At 52.2% G+C, this 6,612-nt stretch overlaps 1 protein-coding gene across 1 annotated transcript in view; it reads right to left on the bottom strand.

Annotated features, from left to right (window-relative positions):
- TBX21 (T-box 21) overlaps nucleotides 1-6,612 on the bottom strand; it is a 12,595-nt gene that overhangs the window by 3,881 nt on the left and 2,102 nt on the right. The window lies entirely within an intron of this gene.

The raw sequence follows: 6,612 nt of genomic DNA, 5'->3' as shown, positions 1-6,612 counted from the left end.
CATCCGACATACATCCTCTCCTCTGTGACTCTCACGGTGCTGACACACGCCCGGCCCCAAGGCACCCATCCGCAGGCTCTCCCTGCCCCACCCTCTGGGCCTTGATGTCTATTGTAGGACCTGCCCCAGGCCTGGGCCTTCAGAGAAGCAGCTACAGTCCTGAGTGGAGCTTTCCGTCCACCGGAAGGAGGGCTCGCTCAAGCACCGTCCTCATGCGTGAAGTCCCGGCTCCCAGGGAAAGTGGCGGAAGCTGGTGTTGGAACGCTGCATTATTGTGCCAGAGCGATAAATGCAGAGGAAGAAGCACTCCCGTCCCATAACAATTTCCACCACCTTCACCACCACCCCATCACCATTGTCCCTACACCCATCGCCTCCACCATCACCACAACCAACCCCTCCACCATCACCACAGCCCTCAACTCCACTGTCATCATCACTACAATTACCCCCTCCGCTAGATCCACCACCTCTACCAGCGGCAGCCATCATCATCTCCGATGGCTCACCCTTGCTCTTCTAACACAAGCAGGAAGAGCAGCGTTTTCAGGGTACCAGTGTTACCCTCATCAAAATTATTTTTCACTCCCACACACCTCTCCCCTCTCCCTACGAGAAGTTCCGTAAGATGGGAAGGAAGGCACTTGTCCAGGAGTCAGGAAACCTGGGGGAGAGTTTCAGGGCCCAAGGAACAATATTGGGTGGATCCTAGTCCCTAGAGGGTCCCACAGAAACACCCTTAATAACCTTGGGGGGGGGGGGGCTCGCTGGGTTGCCTGGGAACTGAAGGGTCCCGGGTTCGATTCCAGTCAAGGGGACATGCCTGGGTTTGCAGCCTCGATCCCCAGTAGGGTGTGTGCAGGAGGCAGCCGATTAATGATTCTCTTTCATCGTTGATGTTTCTATCTCTCTCCCTCTCCCTTCCTCTCTGAAATAAATAAAAAAAATATATTTTAAAAAAAATAACCTGGGGAGGAGGGAACATTTTCACATTCCTGTCTTCCTCAGACTCTCCTGGGCTGAGATCAAGAGACTTATGACCTTGGATTAGTTAATTGTCAAACCAAATCTCAGTTTCTTCACCCGTAAATGGAAATGATGACTCCCGCCCATCTTGTCTCTGACAGCTGTTAAGAAGCTCACAAGATGTGAGACTCAGCTCACCCTCTGTCCCATCCCACCCCATCCCACCTTCTTCCAGGCCTAGAGGTGTCGAAGCCCTCCGGCCAGGCTGAAGGACCCTGAGCAAAAGTCCAGAGTCCCAGGGGCTCGTAGGCCAGTCGACTTGAGAAATCGAAGCTTAGGAATGAGGCCTTAAGCAGCAAAGGGTGGGAGAATATTCTCAACCCATTCCTACCACCAACTCACTCCAGACAGTGGTCAAGTCCCTCACACATCTCCTATGTGGTTGGTCACAGGTTCCTCCAACTTGTAGGAATCAAGGGGACAGAAGGGAATATAGTCACTGAGTCTCTCCTTATGCAGCAGCCAGTTCATTGAACCAGTCCTTTGAGATATAAAATGTTCTTTCCAATTTGAAACTTGAAGGAAACGGGGCTTGGAGAGGTTTGGTGATGGCTCCTTGGTGGGAGACCAGAGCCGGGTCTCCTGACGGCAAAGCACCGACTGTGGTCTCCGTCCCTCCATCTCGCTTATCACTCGTCCAGGGAAACGGAGGACACACAGGAAGAGGATGGGCGAAGGGGAGAGGGGAAGGGAGGGCTCAACTTCACCCTAAAAGTCTAGAATCACCACCAGCTGGAATCCCAAAATAGCCCCTGATTTACATAACACTTTGCTGGGAAGGAACGGGGAGTAAAGATGGGCCTAGTGCCGAACCGAGACCCCCCAAGAGATCACCGACCATGCTGCTCTCAGAGGACAGCGTCCAAGACCCCAAATTCCCCTAAAGACCATCCTACCTTGAAATATGCACAGCGTCACCGTGTCCCTCCCCCATCCCAGACACCTCTGACCTGCGCCACTTCCCTGCCATTAAGTACAAATTGAAAGGAGACTTTTTTGTCAGTCATGTTGGCAAAATGTTTCAAAATTGGTAATAATTTATGTCATGTTGACGGGCCTGTGGGACACGGGTCCTCGCGTACACTACCGGTGGGGGTGGTGTAAATTGGTACCACCTTTTAGGAGGGTTCTCCGGCCATGCCTTGTGCCCATCAGGATGCAAAATGTACTCCCGATCACGGGGTCCCCTCCTCCCACCAACCTCAGACCCACTTCGTAGAAATCAAACGGCCATTAGCGAACAGCCAAACAGAAAGCAAAGCTGGTTTCACCTGCCCTAAGAGAAATAAAGTCAGTCGGCCCAAATGAAAGCGGCCTTAAAGCTAAAAATACTTTTGAAAGATTTAGAAAGTTCTTGGAATTGGGAATGGAGAGAAGGGAAAAACCCCAATAGCTGTGAGGCCAGCGATGGAGGAGTGTGTGGGCCCACGGTGGCTTTATCCACCCCTAACTTCACACAGATGTACACAAATGCAACCGAGCTGCTTAACGACAGACCTTCCCAAAGTTATCTTAATTATAATAATCAACTAATCACACCCAGAAACGTGGGGATTGCCAGCAATTAATGAACACCCACACGCCCACACACACAGACACCAGCCTCTCTCTTCCTCTACTGAGAATGTCGACCGTCAACTATTAATGCTCGCCAACACATTCACAGCGCAAATACAGTGCCGCACGGAAACACAACACAGGTCTGAGGTGGGCACCCTCAGGCACCCCACGTCCCCACAAACACACAGACTTGAACACAAAGGAGATCTCAGTTTCACCCAGGTAGTCAATCAGTTGCTCCTCCATTTCCCCCTCCCCGCTCCACACCTGAGCTGCCTGGATCTGTCTCTGGGCCCGGAGTCACCGCCTGCTCCCTGAAGGAGACTATGACTGTGTTGTGGTCCACACTGAGGGGTGGGACTAGGGTGGGAGGGAGAGGAAGGATCTGGGAGCAAGTGAGTCAGCTCCACGCAAAAGGCTGTGGGGCTGTGGGTGGGCCTGGGCTGGAAGGATTTTTCAAAAAGGAAGAAGGCCGTGGGTGATGTGGCGGTGACTGGCAGGTCACTGGAACCCACAGAGGGACAGGCCAGCCTGCCAAAGCAGAAGGACAGAAAGGGAGCTGTCCTCTGAGCCCAACGCTTACTTCTCAGAAGCCAGTGGCAGAAGAAAATGGCTGCCAACTCCCCAGATCCCTGGCGCCCAAGCTCAGATACGGGGTGATTCAGGGCTGGGGGGACTGAATTGGGGATGGTGTGTCCTCTGCCCCTTCCACCCACCATGGGGACCCTGAGGCCTGATCCAAGGGGAGGAATCAAGGGATATGGGGAGGGACCACTGTGCTCTTCCCAACGAGAGCCCGCAGTGTCTGAAGGAGTCCCTCGGGGTGGGTCACAAGTGTGATGATTGGCGCTGCCGGTGTGGCTCAGTGGTTGAGTGCCAACCTATGAACCCAGAGGTCACTATTCCTGTCAGGGCACATGCCCAGGTTGCGGGCTCAATCCTCTGTGGGGGGCGTGCAGGAGGCAGCCATTCAATGATTCTCTCTCATCATTGATGGTTCTCTCTCTCCCTTCCTCTTTGACATTATATATTATATATGTGTATATATATAAATATACATATTTTAAAAAGTGTGAGGATTGTAAAACACACACACACACACACACACACACACACACACGAGCGCGCACGCTTATGAAACAATCAGGGAAATTTGATGATATTTAGGCATTTCTTTACAGGTTTGCAAATGGTATTGTATTTTTTAAGTCATTTTTTAGAGGTACATAAAGGAATATTGAAGGATGAAATATTATTGTGTCTAGGATTTATTAATTCTTTGCACTATCACTAATACAGGTGCAGACCTGAGAGGCAGAAGTGAAGTGAGTGAAGATAAAGAAGAAACAAGACTGGATTCGCGCTGATAACTGTAGAAGCTGGGTATGGATGGATGGAGGGAGGCCCGTTACATTTTTCTCTTCACTTTTGTATAAACAAATTGACCTTTGACAACACAGGGGTTAGGGGCCCCAAACCCTGTGCAATTGAAAAGTCACTTATGACTTTTGACTCCTCCAAAACTTAACTACTAATAGCCTACTGTTGACTAGTAACTGAAGCCTAACAGATAACAGAAACAGTCAATTCACACATATTTTATCTGTTATATGTATATACTGTATCCTTATAGTAAAGCTAGAGAAAAGAAAATGTAACTAAGAAAATCAAAAGGATGGGTAAAGGCATTTATAGTATTGATTTTTTTAAAAGGGTGTATACGTTAAGACGCTCAGTTCAAACTCATATTGTTTGAGGGTCAACTGTACTGAAAAAATTTTTTTTTGTTAATCCTTACACGAGGGTATTTTCCCCATCCTTTGATTTTTAGAGAGTGTGAGGGAGGGAGAGAAGGAAGGAAAGAGAGAGAGAGAAACATCGATGTGAGAGAGACACATTGACTAGTTGCCCCCCGCACGAGCCCTGACTGGGGCCCGGGATTGAGCCTGCAACCCAGGTACGTGCCCTTGACCAGGAATCAAACCCACAACCCTTTGGTTCGCGGGCTGACGCTTTAACCACTGAGCACACCAGCCAGGGCTATTGGAATTTTTCATAATTAAAAAAGTAAGCGTATGGATCTAAGAAGGAGACAACAAAACTTGTCAAGAGAGAATGATTCAGCAGGAACATAAAGGAAAGGAGGAGGCTGTAGGGGCAGAGATGGGGACCCACACTCAGAGATGCATCCCCTGAAATACCTCCCTAAACAGCCTGTGGGCAGACCACAGCCGGCCCAGCGCCCAGCAGGTCCCTGAAGTTCTGGCTGACGCTCCCTCCACCTCATCTCTCACGCCTGACAGCAGGCTGTGCGGAGACCCAGGTCCCAGGGAAGGAAGGCTTCCTGACCACACACAGGGTGGAGGCCCCAGTTCGGTCTCTGTGTGACTGAACGTAAACCGTTTACTGCCCCTGTGCCTCGGTGCCCTCAGCTGTATAATGGGGACACCGCTTGACCTACCTAGCGCACAGAGAAATGATGGAAGTGAAAGCGCTCTGAATGCATCGAGGCCTTCGGACAGGGTGGGTGCTGTTGTGACTCCTGGCGCTGGGAGGAACCCAGGCAGGTACCAACTGGGTTCTGATGCCAATTCTGCCAGTGACAAATGAGCTGTGTAACCTCAGAAGAGTCTCTCACTGTCTCTGGGCCCATTTCCTTGACTGCAGGGAGGGGACTGAACAAGATCTTTGGGGTCCCCTCAATTCAAACACCATGGGACTAGAAGCCCGGGCTTGGGGGAGCAGAGAGGAACTACCAGAAGGCTTAGGAGATGAAGGTCGTGCCACTGAAGACAATGCCAACATTCCTGGGTCCATCCCCGGGAAAGAGGAACAGCTCAGCCACTTGAGCCAACTGTGGTTGGTGGCCATGTCCCTCAATCCCAGGCCACCCCGCAGAAACCAGGAGGGAAGAATGTTCCAGCAATATCCAGATTGAATGCCAACCCCCAGGCCCTGTATGGCCTCTCCCCTCGTCCCCCCAAGCCCCACACTTGGTATCAACACTTCCCAGGCCCACTGATGACACAGTCCCTCCACCAACAGGTCCTTGCTGGTCCCCTGCCCGCCCCGGCCTCTGGGGAAGGTGGGCGCACACTCCCACATGTCAGACACAGGCAGGGCCGCTCAGAGTCTTGCTTACTAAACAAATACCACACAAGTGGAGTTTCTCTTTCTTCCCCCACGCAAGAGGCTCTCCCCGGAAGCCACACACCCGGCCCCAAGCCCTACTCCACACGTACGGAGCTCAGAGGGCCCTAAGCCATGGGTTCCTCGGGCTGGACCCGTGAATATGCGGACAGGCTCTCAGGGGACAGACCTCAAAGGGTACAGAATACGGGACTGACCCATGGGTTAGCTTCGCCTGCTTGTGCCCATGGGCATTTGTGCCCTCCGGTAAAGGCCTGTGTTTGGAAGGGATCTGTGCCCCACACACTCTTTACCAACCCCCCAACACACACACACACACACACACACACACACACCCCAGACATAGGAACTCAAAGTACTACCGGAAAGGAAACTTGGCCACTGCGTCTCCATGTCACCAAATCCTAGTCTCACCGCCCCTCCCAAAGCTGACCTGCGAACAACAGCGGCAGCAGGGCCGGCGGAGGTGGGCACCCGGGACCCCCCCCCCCCATGAGCACCGGGTCAGCACCGGTTCCATTGCAAGACTCTGCCCTCCCCTTCCATTTCCCCACACGCAGGGCTAAGAGGTGTCCTGCCCAGTCAGACCCTCAGCACTGCACTCCCTCTGCCTACTGCGACCCCAACTCAGGCAGAAAGCGGGGTGCACCCCAGTTCTGGGCAAGCCCCCAAACCAAGGCAACGCTCATTGCACCCACTCTCCTCCATCCCCCTTTTGAGTTCTGCCTGTTGGTGTAATCTCCCAACAACACCCAGAACTTTTCATTCCCATCTCCCTCCTCTAAGCCCTGAACCAAAACAGTGAGGGAGACACTAGCAACGTGGAGACAGACAGAGAGAGAGAGAGAGAGAGAGAGAGAGATTAAAACACGCGCC

The sequence above is a fragment of the Myotis brandtii genome, unplaced genomic scaffold (genome assembly GCF_000412655.1).
Source record: "Myotis brandtii unplaced genomic scaffold, ASM41265v1 scaffold157, whole genome shotgun sequence".
Taxonomy (NCBI): Eukaryota; Metazoa; Chordata; class Mammalia; order Chiroptera; family Vespertilionidae; genus Myotis; species Myotis brandtii.
Note: the sequence above shows the minus strand (reverse complement) of the source record. Positions and strands in the feature narration are given on the sequence as shown.